The sequence below is a fragment of the Pleurodeles waltl genome, chromosome 6 (genome assembly GCF_031143425.1).
Source record: "Pleurodeles waltl isolate 20211129_DDA chromosome 6, aPleWal1.hap1.20221129, whole genome shotgun sequence".
In the NCBI taxonomy this organism is placed as follows: Eukaryota; Metazoa; Chordata; class Amphibia; order Caudata; family Salamandridae; genus Pleurodeles; species Pleurodeles waltl.
Genome location: NC_090445.1, coordinates 1448334978 through 1448355451, shown reverse-complemented (window position 1 = coordinate 1448355451; position 20474 = coordinate 1448334978).

The window sequence follows — 20474 nt, the reverse complement described above, 5'->3', positions numbered from 1 at the left end:
TGTCTGGTAGGGGGAGGCAGGCTAGAATGGGGGAGAAGGAGCTGGGAGATGGGTGGCTGTGTGATACAGGGATACCGGAAGGAGACGAGGCAGCTGCAATGGGGCAAGGTGCTCCACCACATGAAGATGGTGTACGGCAGCAGCCGCAAAGACCACCAGCTGAAGCATCGCTGGGCTGATTTGGTGGCCAGGGGGCAAGATCTTCTCAATCATCTTGGTGTGGTGATCAGTGGCCCTGTTGGTGAGTCTCCCATTGGCAAACTATTTACTGTTCACCGCACTTTTTTTATTTTTTTATAATTTTATGTAAACAACATATAACATAAAATAAAATGCCACCTTGGTCCTTACAGTAATGGATCAGTCAGCTACTTTGATCTATCTTCGGCTCTCCAAGCTCCCCACGTCTCAGTAACTCTTTTTAATCAGGCCGGGGAAGCCAAAAAACATTGCAGAGTTTCCATATAATAGGATGCCCCAGTCGGAAGGGTCCATCGGTCGTCAAGTCCAAAATCAGGACCAAACAGATGTGGTAGATAGCAAAAAAAGAAAAAAGAAATTAAAAGAAGACAAAAACGTCAAAAAATAAAAGAGAGAGAAGGCCGGGAGGAGCAATCACAGTTCTCAGCAACCATTCTCTACAACCTTATCCCATTGTAGAGTGAATAGCACTCATCACCTCAGCATACCCATCCGCAGCAGGTTCTTTAAACAGACGCAGATTCAAGATAAGATCTAAGCGGTGCCCAGATGTCACGTGGCCTGGAGCCAACCGGAGTCGGTTCCCAGTAATTTGTTAATTGTTCCTGGCAAAAAGCGGCATCCCGCAGCCAATCTGATATTTGAGGAGACCGGGTCCGGCCCCAACAGATTGCCACCCTGCGCTTAGCTAGCAATAGCATCATGCCAACCAGACGCCGCACTGAAGCCTGCACCTTATTCACTCCTCCCAGCAGCGCCATCAAGGGAGATGGAGGAATCTCCAGCACAATCATCTCAGAAAGTATACTAAAGACCCTTCCCCAATAGGCACATACTGCCGGACAGGTCCACGCCAAGTGCATAAAATCGGCAGCAGGGGCCCGGCATCTTGCACAGGTATCATCCGTTTGCAGCCCCATAGCACATAGACTTCTGGGGGTGTAGTACAGACGGTGTAAAAACTTGAAATGTATAAGGCGTAATCTATAGTTCGGTGACAGCTCCTTCATATGCGTACAGCACATCCTCCAAACATCTTCTGCGATGTCCTCCCCCACATCTTCCGCCCATTTAATCCTTACAGATAGCCCCGTCCCCTCTCCCTGCCCCTGAGTGCTGCTATACAGCTTAGGGATCAGCCTCTCAGGCGTCCGCACACTCCACAACACCTCCAACGCGCGGCAAGAAGTTGGGGTCGCGGGCAAGCAGGAGTAGCGAGCACGCAGCATAGCGCATATCTTTAACACGTAGAACCGGTGAAGAGCAGTGGCCGGTCTATCCCCCAGGATCTCCTCCGGGGACATCAGCCTGTCATCAACAAACCAATCATCGAGGGTTATCAAATCAAAATCTCGCAAAAAGCTCCGCAGCCGCGAGTCCTGAAACATCACCTCATCTCCCGCCACCACCACTTGCATAGACGGTGCAAACGGCACATCTATCCCTGAATGCTTCAGCAAACCCGACTAGGCCCGGACCGTGGAGGCCACCGTGTCAATGTCCTGAGGGCGAGCCCTGTCCAGACTGCCCAGCACTCGCCCGAGCCCGTCCGACCACACCGCATCGCTCTCGGGGGCCAGGTGTGGTAGATAGCGAATCGGGTTGATCCAGTAATAGGCAAACTGAGCCTGCGTGCAGAGATAATAGAGCTCCAGATCAGGGGCCGCAAGACCACCCAGCTCAAATGGCAGCACCAGTGTTTTCCAAGCTATGCGAGGCTGACCACCCGTCCATACCAATCGGATCAGCGCGTAACGAATGGGCCGCAAAAAAACAGCTGTAAGCACCAGCGGGAGGTTGAGAAACAGATACAAAAACTTGGGCAGCACAAGCATCTTAGCCACCGCAATCCGTCCAGTCAAGGACAATGGCAAGGAGCGCCACGCCGTGACTCTGTCGTCCAGCCAGGCCATGGCCCCACCATAGTTGGCAAGCCAGAGCGTGTCTACATCACAGCTCAACCAAATGCCCAGATATTTGACAGGGCCGTCCGCCCACACAATAGGGTAGCGGGACCGACACTCTGCCGTTCCAGACGTCAGAGGCAGCACAACCGACTTAGACCAATTTATCGCCACTCCAGATATGTAGCCAAACCTGACGATTTCATCCAGCAGCACATTAAGGTTTCGCACGGGATCTCGTACATACAGCGCCACATCATCAGCGTACATAGAGATCAGAATCGCTCTCTGGCGGAACGGCAGCCCCCGCTCACTGTGGTGCTGTCTCATAAATGCTGCCAGCAGTTCCATCGCAATCACAAAAAGCAATGGTGAAAGGGGGCAGCCCTGCCTAGTTCCACACACCACCTGGAACGGCTCTGACACGCATCCATTCACCCTCATGCGAGCCACTGGCTGTGAATATAGCAAACGTATCCAATTCACAAAGCGACTACTCACCCCCACTCTCTCCAGAAGCGCAAACAGATATTGCCACAGCAATGAGTCGATCGCCTTAGTAGTGTCTAAAAACACCGCCACAGCCCCTTCATCGACGGGGACTGAGCCAGCGACAGCAAAGAATGTGCGTAAGTTTTGTGCCGTGGACCGCCCCGGTATGAACCCCGACTGATCCGGCAGCACCAGTTTCGTCATAAGAGACCACAGTCGCGATCATTTTGGCTAATATCTTATTATCGATATTAATCATCGATAGGGGCCGGTACGAATCGCAGCTAGTTGCAGCCTTCCCACGCTTGAGAATTGTAACAATGAGCGCCTCACGCAAAGAGACCGGGAGCACTCCATTCCGCAATGCCTCGTCATAAACCTCCAGTAGATAAGGCGCCAAAATGTCTGAAAACTCTTTGTAAAATGCCGAAGTCAATCCATTCAGCCCAGGGGCCTTGTCTCCAGGGAGGCTCCGGATAGCAGCCTTCACCTCTTCTATAGTAAAAGGAGCATCAAAATACTCCCTGTGTACCCTGTCAAACCAGAGGAGGCTAATATCAGAGAAATATCCCCGAATCACCTCCATAGGCACCGCCGAGGGAGCAGAATAAAGATCCTGGAAAAAGGTAGTAAAGACCTTCAGAACCTCAGACGTACCCGCCACTCGCTCCCCACTCAAATCGTCCATTTCAATCACATAGCCGCTAGCCCACGGCCTGCGAAATAGATTCGCCAAAGTGCGTCCGGCTCTATCACCCTCTCCATATCGCCTGGCCCGTGCAAATTTCCCCAAGAAATGTACTTCTCTCAAGGAAGCCTCTTCATACACGGAGACCGCAGCCCTCAAAGCCGCTAATGTGGTTCCGGACCAGTCCAGCACCAGTCTAGCCTCCAGATCCATAATCCGGCCTTCTAACTCAGTCAGCTCCCGACGTAATGCGCGCAGCACACCGTATTGCTTAGAAATGCATATCCCGCGAACAACTACCTTAAAGGCTTCCCACAACGTACCAGCCGAACTCACCGTGCCCACATTTTGTTCAAAATAAAAATTTATATCGCGGCGCAGTTCCTCACGGAACGACTCGTCTCTGAGTGCCCCAGGTGGCAGCCTCCACATATAGGCCTGAGCAGGCCCGCCGGGTATCTCCAGCTCCACACGCACCGGGGAGTGGTCAGACAACGTGCGCGCCATGTGATCGACCGAGCGGGTCCATAAAGACACATCTCGAGAGCCCATCCAATGGTCAAGACGCGACCAACTATTGTGCACATAGTTAACACAAGTGCCTTCCCGTCTAGCAGGGTGTTTCATCCGCCATAAATCTACCAGCGACACATCGTCCATAATCGCAGATAGGACGCGAGCTGCAGCAGTACACTGCGTCCGAGCCGAGCTTTCCCTATCCAGAATGGGATCAAGGATCACATTGAAGTCTCCTCCCCAAAGCACAGTTCCTCCCCCCAGAGACTCGATCAGTCGCCAGACCTCGCTAAAGAACTCAGGGTCATCCGAATTAGGCCCGTACACCGACGCGAGGCGACACGGCCTATCCCTCAGCACTCCGCTAAGCAGAACATACCGCCCCAATGGGTCAACAATCACCCTGCGAGTGCGCCACTGCAATCCCTTGCGTACCAGAATCGCCACGCCTCTAGCATAACTCGAATATACAGACCCGTGGCATTCCCCAATCCATCCCGCCTTTAAATAATGTAAGGTACTCTCCACCAGGTGTGTCTCCTGTAGCATGCATATATCTATATTCTGCCTCTTGACATATGCCGACATAAGGCGCACCTTCTGTCTATCATTCAAGCCACGCACATTCCATGTTAAGCAGCGAATCAGAGACTCTCTCATCTGTGTCATCTGTTCTCCTCAGCGGACATACAACGCAATTCCATCACTCCTCCATCCCGGCCAATCTCCCAAAACCACAGAACACTGAAAGAAAAACCGAAAAGTACACAATGCAACAACCCCAAAGACCCACTCCCCCCCCACCCACACAGACCCCCCAAACGGGTCAATGACATATCCCTCCCCCAAAAACCACAATTACCCAAATATGCAAGTAAAGGGGACTCATCCAGAGGGCGGAGGCTAGCCGCCCAACCCGCCTAGTATCAGGCAGGGAGGGCAGGCGGGGGCCCAGCACAAAAGGAGTGTCTTCAGGACGAGCGGCACAAAAAGAAATGCATCTCACAACTAGTTACAGCGGCGTCACTTCTGCTGAAAAAACAAAAAATCAGGGACAATCAGTCATTATCGCTCAGCGACTCTTGTTCCGCGACACTCCTAGCCTCCGACATCGCCTCAGGCTTCCAAGGAAGAGACTTGGCATATCTTGCCGCCAGTTTCGGGTCCGTATAAAACTGTAGAGACCCACCATGTTGCACCTTTAGTTTCGCCGGGTATATGAGCGAGAACCTAGCAGCAGTTTGGGCCAGTGAGCGCTTCGCCGGCAAGAACGCCCTGCGCGCCGCCTGCACGCCAGGGCTGTAGTTTGGAAAAAAGTTAAATTCTGTGTTTTTATATATCACCGGGTGGCGCTCCCTGGCCAGTCACAGAATCGTGTCACAGTCTTGATAATTCAGAAGCCGAATAATGATGGGAAGCGGGGAAGCTCCAGGTGGGTGCGGCGGCCCCAGCGATCTATGCGCCCTCTCCACTACCAGCAAACGGGACAGCTGGCTGGGGAACAGTTCAGACAACATCTCCTCCACAAAATCCTCCATTCTGCCCATGTCTGTGGTCTCGGGGAGCCCCATTAACCTGAGGTTGTTCCGACGCGATCGGGCCTCCAAATCTTCGTTCTTTGCCCGGATGACCTCCAGCACCCTCTCCATGTGCAGCAATTGGTCACTCTCACCTCGCTGCGTGTCTTCCAAGCCAGAGGTACGCGCTTCCAGCTGGTCAAGGCGGGCGTCGTGCTCGTCCACTCGAATCTTGATACGGTCAAGTTGCTCTGTCACGTGATCTAGCTTCCCATCTATTCCAGCAAGGCTGGTTTTAAGGTCCAGAAACATAGCCTTTACCGAACTATCTGAGTTCTCTTCATCCGTCGCAAGCCCCTCCGACTGGGATGCGGGTGCACCCCCTTTCCGTCGCCCCCCCTCAAAGGAGAGCTTGGCCTGACTCTGCTCCGCCTTCCCCATCGCTCAACCTTAGGGTCGTTGACAAGAACACTCCACTGATCCCCCCTGGGTGTCCAGGAGGGGAGGACAGATGTTCAATCCACCTTCACAAAGTCCACCCGGCTCCTGCTAAGTAGCTTTATCCAGGGTCAGGGGTGCTTGAATCTCGCCAATGTCGGGCGTCAAATAAGCCTCTGCGTCAACAGCACTAGTCCAGAGCACCACTACACCAGTTCCCACTCCAGACTTTCCCTTCGCCACCACTGCACCTCCGGACCTCGGCCACGATCCCGCCACCTCCACTTGCTCCATCATCTTTGAGTGTGTCCCCTAGGCCACACCGACCGTCTCACCTCCAGGCCACGCTGTCCAGGCCCTCAAGTCAAGGCTGCGTTCTCCAGACTCGGCAAGAGAGGCCTTCAATCACGGCGGAGGAAGAGGAAGAGGGGGGAGGGCCTGCGGCTCGACACCACCGCCGATATGGCCTCCCCAGAGCACCCCAATGATCACTGCCTCGGGCCATCCAGGTCTCCGGGGGAAAAAGCAGGCCAGTCCCACTCAGCGCGGCGGCCAGGAGCACACCGCGACCTTAAGAGGCCAGCTCGACCCCTCGCTCCGCACTTTTACTGCCGCCGCTGCATCGGGGAGAAGCCATCAGCATCAGGCGACCCCCCCACCTTCTCATCACTCGGCCAGCTCCGTCCTGACAGGAGAATTTAGCAAACTGGGCCCCTGCCGGAGCAGAGCCTCACGGAGTGTCGGCCATCTTGCAGCTGGCTAGCTCTGCCCCCCCTTACTCTTCACCGCACTTGAATGACAGTACCAGATGTGTTGGTGTGCTGAATGAAATACTTGTGGACAGGTTGCATGCAACCAGAATGAAGTGTTACTGTGCCAGTACAGACATCGGGTTCACATATCCTTCCATTTTACCATTGCAAGTCAGATGTTAGGTGAGTCATGCACAAACATCACTAAGTCACACATGTCAGGGGCCATGGCAACATCTGTGCCCCAGCATTGTGTCATGTATGATAGGTCATGACACCGCCAGCATACAATATGTAACTGGATTGTGAATACAAAGTAGGCCAATCCATGTATGGCACAACGTTGTCAGAATTTCACATACATCGTCCCTGCCATTATGTTTACAAAGGGGGCATACCCGCCTTAGGGGGCACTGGCAATGGGGCATTTGATACTATCAGACAACTGTGACACATCAGTCATGGATTACTCAATGCATGAAAAATGCAGAGTAAAAATTTAACCACATGCTCTTCACAAAGTGCCTCCGTGTGCCTTGCAGGACAAGCCAGAATACCTGAGTCAGTTGTTTTGCACAGCACCAGGGTAGTGTCATGTATCTGTCACCCAACTCCCCCTTAGTCCATGGAGTTCCATCTTCTACAGATTGGCCACATATGATTGTTGCAGGGTGTAGCACTACATGAGTCTCAGGCCAAGTGTGAGAGTGCAGATGTGTGGCTCTCACTCACTTGAGTGCCAGTCTCGTTGTGAGTTTGCAGTAGTGTGTTTGTTGCACTGTTCTCAACCTAGATAATTAGTTCACTCCTCTGACATTGTACACACTGTAATATGTTGTCTACTAGTAGTGACAGTGATATGATACTAACCATGGTTTTCCATCCATATCTTTCAGGTGGACCTGCACCCTACACCATAGGGTAAGTGGCAAGATTTGAGGACCCAGATGTCTCCAGTAAGTGTGATTTTGTCTGTCCTTGTTGTGATTAAGGGCCATATGTACGACCCAGAGTTTTTTTACTCGCAATTTGCGACTCATTTGCGAGCCGCAAATTGCGAGCCACAAACCATATGTACAGCAGTGTACTTTTCACTGTTTGTGATTCCCAATGGGGTCGCAAATGACCTACCTCATTAATATTCATGAGGTAGGTCGTAATTTGCGTCCCCATTGGGAATGGCTGCACTCACAGGGAGTCTGGAGACAGCAGACCACCATGTCTGTGACTGCTTTTAAATAAGGCAATTTTTTTTAAAATGCAGCCCGTTTTCCTTAAAGGAAAATAGGCTGCATTTCAAAAACAAAAATGAAAAGTTTTCTTTTCATTTTTTCAGAGCAGGCAGTAGTCCGTGGTACCACTGCCTGCTCTGAAAAAGTATTGTTGCTACCATTAATAAAGGGGAATGGGTCCACTGGGGACCCCTTCTCATTTGCGAATGGGTTAGCACCAATTTGAAATCGGTGCTAACCACAATTGTTTTGTGCCCACATTCGCGGTCACAAAACAATCCTACATGGCACTGCGACTCACAATTAGGAAGGGAACGCCCCTTCCTAATAGCGACTCGCAAACCCTTTTTGCAATTCGGTAAATAGATTACCGAATTGCAAAATAGGGTCCGTACATACCAAAATCGTTTTTTCCTGTCGCAAACGGTCCGATTCTGTGAATTGGGCCGTTTGCGACAGGAAAAATGGTATGTACATCTGGCCCTAAGTGTTTTGTGTGAGTCAGTCAGGTGTGTTGCACCCAATGCTAGAAGTGATGAGCTGTCAAATGATCAGAAATCAAAGTAGGCTGACTGGTGACACTGTGTCACATTTAAGTGGTTCCCCATGCACGTGCAGAGAGTCATATCTTGTGAGGTTTGTTGCGCTCAATGGGCAGCATTAGAAGCCACATATAGGCCCATATGTGACTTAAATATGCACTGTTGTGAAATAATGGCACTGGGACACATCGTCATTCTCACCACACAGTGATGCACCATTTTGTAGACAAATTGGTCCATCCCTGTATTGTAATGTACATGTAGGACTGGGTGGGCAATTTTCCCCCAGCCTGGTGCCCCATATATTGTACTCCACTTATGTGACACTTATATGGAATGTAATAGGCATGCATGCAGGTCAAGTCCAATTGTGTGCTGGCATGGATATGGGTGTTTGAGGAATGGTATTTGCTGATCATGTATTGATGGGTGTCTACACCTGGACACATAAATGTAGATGTACTATGGATATCAGCTTCCTAGTTGTCATCACCTAACATATGGTCCACTCCCTGACTCCATGTATGGATGGGCATGCCTTGGTGGATGACCTGGACAGTTGAGATGATGATCTGCATGGCCACCCTCGAGGCACAAGGGGTGGGAACAACAAATTTGTAGGTAGCTGTGATGCTCACAGTGTGGGTGACAGTCATTTTGATCAGGCTTGCATGTGTGCCTATCAACACTGACCCCTTATGGTTACCAACTGCATCCCATACTCCCAAAAACAGGTACAAGTTACTGGTGATGTCTTTTTGAAAATTTGACACAGATGATGAGGAATAGTGGCCATGATCTATGTGAAGTTGACACTGCCTTTACATTGTTACACATGGTACAAAATCAATGCACATCTAATTTTGTTTGTTTCCTAATCTTCTTTTGGGTGGCTATGGTGTAAAGGAAATGATGCTAAGGCTGCGTTGTTGTTTCATCCATCAGGGGCATTTTATTATCCGGAATTTGAGTAGGAGTGCATGTGCAAATGGATTTAGATAGTGAGCTAATTATCTGTACAAACTCCACACAATGCTGACACTGATGGTTGCCTCTCTCATTTTAACAGCTGCCAACATGAACAACAAGGAACTGCGTGCCTTTCAGAAGAGGGCAATACAGTATCGGCATATACTGGCAGTGGAATCTGGATTCAGGAGGATGGCACGCCGCTATCGCTCAGAGCGATCCACTGGTGAGTGGAGGGCATTTAGCCAAGGGGGACCCACACTGCCCACACAGGGTGGACGAAGCACCACAGCTGTGCAGGAGGCCACAGCTGCCACGATCACTATTGCTCCAGCTGCTGCACCCTCAACTTCCATCACACAGCCAACCACACCTGCTGCCATGGACGTGAGTGCCGTCAGAGACTTACAGAGGGATATGACACAGGTCCTCAAGAAGTTGGACTCAACTGAGAAGGAGGTGGTCAAGAACACTAAGACACTCAAATACATTAAGAGGAAACTCAAGAGGGTCAACCTCTGAATGGCATGGTGTCTCTCTTCCCAAGTTCAGTCCCCTCCCTCCTCATTTTATCTAGGTTTTTAGTGGGTACTATGGGGTTGCCTGTAGGGTATATTAGGTTAGTTAGGATAAGTAGGTTTGGGTGGTTGGTTTTTCTACTTTTTCCATTTAACTATGTGGGTGGGTGAGTGGGGGTGATGGGGCTTTTATGTATATATATGTATATATATATATATATATATATATATATATATATATATATATATATAAACACATTTTAAAAATCAAATATACCCAAAAAATATACATTTGTTTAGTAATATGTAGTAAATGTGTAAATGTGTAGCTTAGTTATGTTGTCTTGCAGTGTGTCTTGTGATATAATGGGGGTGGGGGGCAAATGTTTTGAGTCTGTTGTTAAACGTTTTAGGTAAGTGTAGCATAGAGTAGTTAGGGTTTGTTGGGGGTTATGTATAGTTAGGATAGGTTAGGTTAGGATAGGTGTTCTTAATTAGTTTTAGCTTGTTCAAATCGAATTCAAAGATTTTGGGTACTCCCTTACTTCATGTGTCATATGCTTGGGTCTCAGGGCCTTCCCATGGGTGTACAGTGAAAATTTGGTTGTTGTCCTAGGGATTCCATCCTGCCTTCAGATTCCTCTCTTGACATGTTCATCACCTTCTTATAACTGAGCTGTCACATTGGCAGCTACAACACATTTACTTGTCTATGCATCTGCCATCCAGTGTACCCACCACTCAAGGTGACTATGTTGACCATGTATAGGACAGATAGGTGTGGTAATTCAGCTGACAATTTTGTGTCGGAATGTTGGGCACTGTGGAACATTTGACAACAGCCTCCATTTCATTCCTATCCTGCTAAACGGACCAGTGGCAATTACAGATGAGGTTGAGACCCTCTGTTTCACACCAATGTGTTCTACTGGTACTCCCAGCTGACGATACTGCCCGAAAACTGTTTCACAGCCTTTCCTGCCGTATGTAGTGGGTGTAGCATACATGTGTTCAACATGTTTTACATACTCAGTGAATTGCTTGTAGGGGATGAGACCAGCATCGACGTTCATCATGTAGGTACCATAAGCATAGATATGTGCCCGCATATTCATGCACTCTTGTACTGACACTGTGACTTGAGACATCTTACACACATCACAAGTCCAGGGTTGAGGAACAAGTCATGGGACATGTTTGAGTAAAGTGTCTTTCAGTGCAGGGGAACATAAATTGGCAATTGAAAAGTTAGAGAAAATTGCAGTCCATAGCAGAAAGGTCAACAGTGTGTTGAAGAAGAGTGCATATCTGCAACAGTGCTAACACTGGCATGATGTCAAGCATAAGACAAAGGAAAACACTGCCCATGTGGCATGGGCTGGTGCTACCAGGAACTCCTATGGGTGAAGATGATCTGTTCCACATCTTCATCCTCTGGTGTGTGTGTGGTGCCTCCTCTACCCTTCATGGTGGTAGTGGGGAGGTACAGGGGGGCCTCACACACTTCAGTGGTTGGAAATGTGGACTCCCAATTCCCGGCAGGTGCCATCTGTGGCACTACATATGGCATCACTGCCTCAGGGAAGAGCTGCTGATTTTTAAGTATAGCTGCAACCTCCCTGTGGTAGGCAGCCATGTCTGCCCTGAGGGAGACGATTTCCCGGTGCATTGTTCTCAAGCACTCTGATGCCAGTTTGGGAGGGCAGTTGTTGTGACTTCTCCCTCATGGCAGCAGCTATGTCCCTCAGACACTCCTGGACTCCACGCATTGGGGAGTGTGTGTGTCGGTTGGCTGCATTCTGTTCTGGTGCCGTAACCATGCACGTCCGCATCAACCTCAAGGCTGGCTGCCATAGTTTGCATCCCCACCTGTACCTCCTTGGCCAGCTCCTGCTGGATTCCTACCACTGTCCTCTCAAAGGTGGAGCCTGGGTCCTTGGAGTCCTCTGCTGTGTCGGTGCTGGCAGGTCATACTATTGGGGTGCTAAGTGGGGCCTGTGGAATGTCTACTACATCATTACTCCTCTTTGCGACTGGAGGTGGTGTCTGGAGGTTTACAAGGACTTCTAGGAGGGTCTCTTGGCTGATAGTTGCCTGCTGGTCATCAAGGTCATCAAGGTACTCCAGGACAGGTAGATCCGCAGAATAGCCATCATCCTCTGCAATGAGATGTAAAATCAGTCTATCTGTGTTGTGGCAGTTGACATGTCACGTCACTGACTTGATATTTGAGGGTCATCATCATATTAGGGCCATGTTTACGTAAAAGTGGTGCAGCGCAGTGCTGTGCAAAAGGTTGGCAGTGCCATGCTGCAACACTTTGGTAACACAAGGATGCGCGGTATGTAAATGAATACGGCGCACTCCTGTGTTGTCCCCCACTCTGGTGTGAAATTCAGCTGCCAGCGCCAACACAGGCATCCTTGCACAATCATTCAAGGATGTATGCATTGAGGGGTAATTGTTTATGTGTGTGAAGGTGTCCCTTCCTGCACATTAACAATCACTAATGGTGCTTTGGCACTTCTGTGTGAGCTGTAGAATGCAGCACACACAGAAGAGCCAAAGCGTCATTTACAAATTATTGTTTATGTGCGGGAAGGAGCACCTTCACGCACATAGACAGTAATTTCTGGCATTTTGCTCTTCCTATTTGGAAAAGCAAAAAACGAGGAGGTTTAAATGTATTCCTCTTCATTGCACCCTGCTAACGCCACCCTTGTGGCTGGTGTAAGACTTTTGGTCCTGCTTCAAGTTTGACAAAATTCCATTTATCTGAGGCAGCATCCAAATGCTATGGGTGTTGCTTTGGCACGCCCACAGCAACACCCATTGCATCACCTTCCAAGCAGAGTGATGGTCAGGAGGGGCCGTATTTACAAGGTGACATTAAGCCACAAAAAGTGGCGTAACGCCACCTTTTCAAAACGGCACAGTGCTTAGTGCCACAGGAGCGTCACTGAAAGTGATCCTCCTGTGGAGCTAGGGGCCTATGATGCACCCCGTAGTTCCAAAGGATTGTTCCTGTACATCATAACTGCAGTCTACAGCCCTATGCCACTCCTGCATGTCACATGAATGGAAGCCCAGTTGGCACAATTGGCTGCATCATATCTTCTAAGTGTGTTGTCTATCCTTTTTGTAGCTTGATGCCATATTTTCATTTTCTACCCTCCCTTTGCATCCATTTGCATGGTGAGGCCTTGCAATGGGTGTTGCTGTGCTCATGCCACAGCACCACACATGGCAATTTTCACCTGTCACAGTATTACATATTTCACATATACCCATGCTGTGCTGAGACCTTGCACCACCCCAGGGATGGCATTGGTAGGACACTATGCTCTTGTTGCCATTGACGGCTCCTCATGTTGTTGTTTGTGTTTGTGTGCTACATTGCATGGCACTCATGGACCTGGCAGAGTTCAGTTTCATCTCCTGTCTGTGTAGGTGTGTTTGCCTTACTAAACACATATTTCCTCCCCCTCATTGCAGCCCTCCTTGCACTATGATACAGGAGTGCAGAATGGTGACAGTACAGCTCATTTGACACAAGCACAGGGTTGAACCCAGGGATGGGCAGTATGGGTATGACATTTCTGTTGTGTACATCATTCTGTATGTGACAGTGCCTGATGGTAAATGAGTCTATGGACATAGCCATTTAACCGGAGTTGTAATTAGGTCAGGGCCTGAAGCAAGTTCTATTTTCATGTGCATCAGTCCAAGGGGTACCTGACTGCCATTGTGTATTTGACCGCCCCCAACAGCACAGGTGGTAGTAGCAACTGCTGTCAATGTGGAATGTGCCATGGGCCAATGGCCTGGACATGGGAGGTTTCCAGTAGCTCGCAGACTGGCTATGGCATCTGTCCTGTGACTCCAGACCAGTACTATGTTCAACAATATCCTCCAGGTCTGTGTCCGCATTTCCACAAGCCTTTGCATGGCGGTGTAACCCCTATGGAATGGTTGTTGGTGATGTGGTGTGTCCCTGGGTGCCCCCGCACAGCCCATGCACTTGGCATGGGCAGTGCAGGGGGTCCCATACCCTGGCCCTTTGCCCTTTCCACTGTCTGATTTGCAGGGCTGAGTGCAGCGTGTCCTGATACACCCAATGCAGCCCAAAACTGGCACTATCTCTGTTTGATCCATCAACAATGTTTGCTAAGTGCCCCACAGAGCTACCACAAGCAGACATATTTCCAGCAGCCATCCCAACGTGTGACTCACACTGCCAAGTGCTAAGGGTACACTGCACTGGCAGTCTTACCAACACCAGACTTGCCCATGTACCATCTACCGCCCGTTGATGTGGAATTATCCACCATTATGTTCACAGTCATACACCATGTGTTGTATGTGTGTGTTTATTTCCCCATTCCCATGTGTCTGACATGGTTGTGTCAGAGTAGTTGTGGGCTCCGCCTGTGACTGTTCTGACCTATTGTTTGCCATCTGTGGTACATATTTTCTGTAGAGGCACATTTCAGTTCAGCATCAAGATGTGCACTACTACAGTTTAGTTGGTCTGGGTAGTGGCATGTTACAGTGATACAGGTCCAGCCTGCTATTCTCCCAGCGCCTGTTCAGTTCATTGTTCCATGCACTCAGGGGACACCCTGACTGCATGATGTAAGGATGGCTGCCTCATGTAAATGTGTTGTCTATGTGAGGTGTGATGTGCTACCGGTGCATGCCTGGGTACTGTTGGGACAGTTGCAATGACTTGTGTGCTGTGAGATGCAGCACACATGCGCTTGGGCAAAGAGGCAAGGCAGTTACAAGGTGTTACTACAAGTGACACTACTATGAAGTAACCCCAGGAATGGTGTTGACTGACTACCTGGTCTCTGAGGTCTTGGTTGTGTTGGTGTTGTTGATGTGACTACATGCAAGGGATATTGTGATGTCACAACCAGTGGCGCAGTGATTATACATGTCATCCATCCCATGTGCTGCATATGTACATGTTGGTATTTAGGCCTAGTGTTCTAAATATGTCCAGGTTGTGTATGTGTCATGGTGCATGGCACTACCAAGGCATAGGTACATGTGTAGCTTATGTTATGATTTCCTCCAGGATGACTGCTGCAACCATCTCCTCCATCTCGTCCAAGTCCTCTTGTGGAGCTGGTCTCCCACCTCCAGTTTGCAGTGCTGCCTTCCTGTTCCATGCCAATTTTTCCTTTGTCCTTTGCTTGCAGTCATGCCAGCTTTTCTTGCACTCAGTTACAGTTCTCCTGACCTCTGCCACACTGTTGATCCTATATACAATCTGCTGCCAGATTGCCTCTCCCCTTCCAATAGGCAATTTAGAGATGATGAAGAGTTGATGTTGATTCTCCGTCACCTCTCTCACCAGTATTTCATGCTCCTCTGCGCCGAAACAACACTTAAGGGGTTATTCTAACTTTGGAGGAGGTGTTAATCCGTCCCAAAAGTGACGGAAAAGTGACGGATTTACCACCAGCCGTATTACGAGTCCATTATATCCTATGGAACTCGTAATACGGCTGGTGGTATATCCGTTACTTTACCGTCACTTTTGGGACGGATTAACACTCCTCCAAAGTGAGAATAACCCCCTTAATCTTTTTCTTCTCCCTCCCCTAAGTCTGTTTGAATGGGGTCTCCCTGGGGTCTCTCCTGGCTCTCTGGCTCCATTTTGGGTCGCTATTGCGGGCACAAATGGTGCATTTCCGTTTTGCAACATGTTTACATGTCGTAAACTGGATTAGAGTCATTTTTCCTCAGTTAACGTCATTTTGCCTTACGACTAGGCGCAATGGTCAATGTCGGAAAAAATGACTCTGAACCATTTTAATCGCCACCCAGCGTCATAGTATAAATTTGACGCCCAGGTGGCGTTAAAAAATGGCGCAAGTCAGCGCTAACTTTTTTGACGCAAAACTGCGTTAGCGCATCAAAAGTATAAATCTGCTCCTTAGTGGGATAGGGCTTAGATGCTAAGGCAATATGACTTTTAAAAAAATGTGCCCTGATTTGCTGAGAAAGTAAATTGTTTCATCACATGTGAAAATAATGTAAAACCCCCTGATTTTGGGGATGAGCCAGAATACTTTCCTGAAGACTTAAATGCACTAGGGAAGCAGTTTCTCCCTTGATTTTTCTGCCCAGTTGGGACTTACATTTTTTTTATTAATTGTACACATCTTTTCAATGGTCTTTTTCCTAAGAGCACTCATTTCATTGACTTTGTACCTCACTTCCTTTGAACTTTTGTAACAAAACGCTTTAACAATTCAGCTGATCTAGAATTTCGTTATTGATTTTGGTCCCTTTGATTTAAATTATTGTTGTTTTGACTGTTATTATGCATTTTTGGAAGTGCCTTACCTCAAGAACACATTGCCACATGAAGTTTAGGGTAAACACCATCTTCAATTCATTGAATTTGGGGGGTTTCTGTTGAGGTTATATTTTTGGGTTTCAGGATTTTGGGGTTCTGCCATACCCACATCCATTCATTATCAGCTGATTGTTTTAATAGATAAAGTTCTGGGTCTATATCTACTTTGATTCAGAGTTGTGCACATGGATGATCGAAATGAGTACATAGTTTGGAATAAGCCAATGGCTAATGGTGCAGTGTGCAGCCATTGATACCAGCTGACAATTACTAAAATGTATCCAGTTTCTCAGGGACAGTAGGCTTACAACAGTGTAAGGAGTAGCATGCCACCCATCCATGAAAAGTGCTTCTTCACATTGTCATGTGTATTAGGATTTACATAAATACAACTGTGAAACAATGGATACAATGTAAAACCTTTCATAGGAAGTAGTCGTATTGGAGTGGCTGAGCCACCACTCCCAAGCACGATCATGAGAAGGAACTTTTGGAAGCAGTGAGGCTCAAAGATTGGAAATAAAGAATCCCATTTTATTCACCTGCCTCATCGACATATTATTCTTTGAGGAGTTTACAGCCTTATGGCCCAATTTAGAGATTGGTGGAGCAAGAACCCTCCATAAACCGGCCTTTAAGCTTCCCTCACAATTCCCCTACTCTTCTTACAGTTTGAGGGAAGGACCAGATTTGCACCAGCTGAGTCTCCATTGGCCCTGCCAGTCTAATCCTCTGACATGGCGGCCCATTTGCCAAAGAGTTGCCAGATTACAGTGATAGGCCCTCATTCCGACCCTGGCGGTCGGTGATAAAGCGGCGGCCAACCCGCCAACAGGCCGGCGGTCCAAAATATGCAATTCTGACCCTGGCGGGAACCGCCAACACAGCCCGCCGCATTAACACTCCGCCCGCCACGGCGGAACAAACAAACAGCGCGGCGGTCCCCGCCAACAGCCAGGCGGCAGACAATGTACCGCCCACCCTATCACGACCCACCAATCCGCCACCTTTTCCGGGGCGGGAGCACCGCCGATAAAAACACGGCGGAAACAGACTACGAACGGGAAAACGCTCACCTCCACATACACCACGCGAGATTCCGGCAGTATGGAACCCGAGTTGCAGGTCATCCCCGCACTCCTATACCTGCTCCTGTACCAGGAGCACGCCCAGCGGCGCGGAAGACATCGGTGAGTACTGCACCTACGACACAGGGGAGGGCAAAGATTACCGGCACACACCCACCCACCCACACCCACTACAACACACACATCAATGCATTCCCACAGATCACTGTCACAACCCACAAACCCCCCCCTTCCGAAATTATGCGAAGACCAAAAGAAGAGATCTCAAACGGGCAGATATATTGAAAAATGGACAGCAGTAATCCAAATAAATAAATAAACTATGTACAAAATATATACATCTACTAAATGTAGTCCAACCACTGTCCGTGGACCACAGGGGTCCTGAGCAAAGGGGCAAGGCCCAGTCCCACGACAAGAACTCCACGGAGAGAACACTGCAGGGGCATCAGAAAGAAAAAAGGACAGGCACCTCAGGGGGAAGGGAAGGGGGGGCACCTCAGCCACTTGAGTACACGACGCCAGATCCACGAGGGGACTCCATGACCACTGGCCCTTCCTGGGGAGAGCAAAGCCACAGTCCAAACAGTCCATACAGTGGGTGGCCTGCCCACTGGGCCATCCTGGGGAGAGCAAAGCCACAGTCCATACAGTCCATACAGCGGGTGGCCTGCCCACTGGGCCATCCTGGGGAGAGCAAAGCCACAGTCCAAACAGTCCATACAGCGGGTGGCCTGCCCACTGGGCCATCCTGGGGAGAGCAAAGCCACAGTCCATACAGTCCATACAGCGGGTGGCCTGCCCACTGGGCCATCCTGGGAGAGCAAAGCCACAGTCCAAACAGTCCATACAGCGGGTGGCCTGCCCACTGGGCCATCCTGGGGAGAGCAAAGCCACAGTCCATACAGTCCATACAGCGGGTGGCCTGCCCACTGGGCCATCCTGGGGAGAGCAAAGCCACAGTCCAAACAGTCCATACAGCGGGTGGCCTGCCCACTGGGCCATCCTGGGGAGAGCAAAGCCACAGTCCATACAGTCCATACAGCGGGTGGCCTGCCCACTGGGCCATCCTGGGGAGAGCAAAGCCACAGTCCAAACAGTCCATACAGCGGGTGGCCTGCCCACTGGGCCATCCTGGGGAGAGCAAAGCCACAGTCCATACAGTCCATACAGTGGGTGGCCTGCCCACTGGGCCATCCTGGGGAGAGCAAAGCCACAGTCCAAACAGTCCATACAGTGGGCAAATAACAGACTCCACTGCCACTGGAGGAGGCATGTTGGCCAGAGGACATCCTGCAGCCCTGCCCGAGACAGATCCTGCCCTGCCACGTCTGCCAAAGGGCCAGCGGTTCCTGCCTTGAAGGGCCCAGTTCAGCGGTTCTTGCCTTGAAGGGCCCAGTTCAGCGGTTCTTGAGACGGCGGGCCCCAGCGGAGCGGTGCTGGAGACGGCGGGGCCCAGTTCAGCGGTTCTTGCCTTGAAGGGCCCAGTTCAGCGGTTCTTGAGACGGCGGGCCCCAGCGGAGCGGTGCTGGAGACGGCGGGGCCCAGTTCAGCGGTTCTTGCCTTGAAGGGCCCAGTTCAGCGGTTCCTGCCTTGAAGGGCCCAGTTCAGCGGTTCTTGCCGTGAAGGGCCCAGTTCAGCGGTTCTTGAGACGGCGGGCCCCAGCGGAGCGGTGCTGGAGACGGCGGGGCCCAGTTCAGCGGTTCTTGCCTTGAAGGGCCCAGTTCAGCGGTTCTTGAGACAGCGGGCCCCAGCGGAGCGGTGCTGGAGACGGCGGGGCCCAGTTCAGCGGTTCTTGCCTTGAAGGGCCCAGTTCAGCGGTTCTTGAGACGGCGGGCCCCAGCTGGGCAGTGCTGGAGACGGCGGGGCCCAGTTCAGCGGTTCTTGCCTTGAAGGGCCCAGTTCAGCGGTTCTTGCCGTGAAGGGCCCAGTTCAGCGGTTCTTGAGACGGCGGGCCCCAGCGGAGCGGTGCTGGAGACGGCGGGGCCCAGTTCAGCGGTTCTTGCCTTGAAGGGCCCAGTTCAGCGGTTCTGAGACGGCGGGCCCCAGCGGAGCGGTGCTGGAGACGGCGGGGCCCAGTTCAGCGGTTCTTGCCTTGAAGGGCCCAGTTCAGCGGTTCTTGAGACGGCGGGCCCCAGCGGAGCGGTGCTGGAGACGGCGGGGCCCAGTTCAGCGGTTCTTGCCTTGAAGGGCCCAGTTCAGCGGTTCTTGCCGTGAAGGGCCCAGTTCAGCGGTTCTTGAGACGGCGGGCCCCAGCGGAGCGGTGCTGGAGACGGCGGCCATTCTATGGCCAACTGCTCATTGCCTGGTGGTGCCCTCCTGGGCAGCGGGGATGGTGCTCCTTCAATGCCCACCTGGGCTGTGGGTGGTGGGGCCCTCCTGGCCAGCTGGGCTGGGTCCTCCCTGGGCAGCGGCTATGGGGGTGGTGGGCTCTCCCGGGGCAGCTGTGCCGGTTCCTCCCGGGGCAGCGGCTATGGGGGTTGCGGGCTCCTCCTGGGCAGCTGTGACGGGTCCTCCATGGGCAGCAGGCCTGCTGCCTGACTTCTCCGCCTTGCTGCCCTTGCCCTCCTTAGTCGGGAGTCTGTGGCCCTTTCCTCCCTTTGGAGTTGTGGCTGTTGACGGTGGCTGGCTAGTGTCCTGGGGGGATATCGAATCCGGGCTCCGGCGGCGGCCCTTCCGCCTTCTGCTCCTCTTCCAAGGGGGTGGGCTGGCTGTCCCCTTGCTGCTGGGCGAAGATCCAGACCTGCGGGCTGGTGGGCTCCAATACCCCTGCACCCTTGTCAAGGGGGCTGCAGGGCTGGTGGTGGCTGAGGTGCTCTTTTTACCCCGACGAGAAGGAGGGGGGGGCTCAAGGTCAGGAAAGAAGGTAGCAGTAGAGAGATAGATTTTCTTGGGACAATGGAGAGTGGAAGGTACAGTGGGTATGGGAGTGGAGGGAGAGGATGTGGTTGTAGGCGAGACAAGTTTGCTGTCTTTGGGTGCAGGTGCAGGAGCGGGAGGCTGTCGTGAGGTGGATGGCTGTTGGGTGGGTGGGTGGCTGCGTTTGTGTGGTGTGGAAGAGGGGGTGACAGACACAGTGGGAGAGGACACAGGGGACGTGTAAATGGCAGTGGGGGTGGTGACTGCACGTGTGCGGACTGGAGTGGAGGGTATGCTGGTGATGGAAACACTGGCTGATGGTGAGGTGAATGAAGGTGTGAGTGTAGACGTCACAGGGAGGGAGGAGGGAGACGAGGAGGTGGGG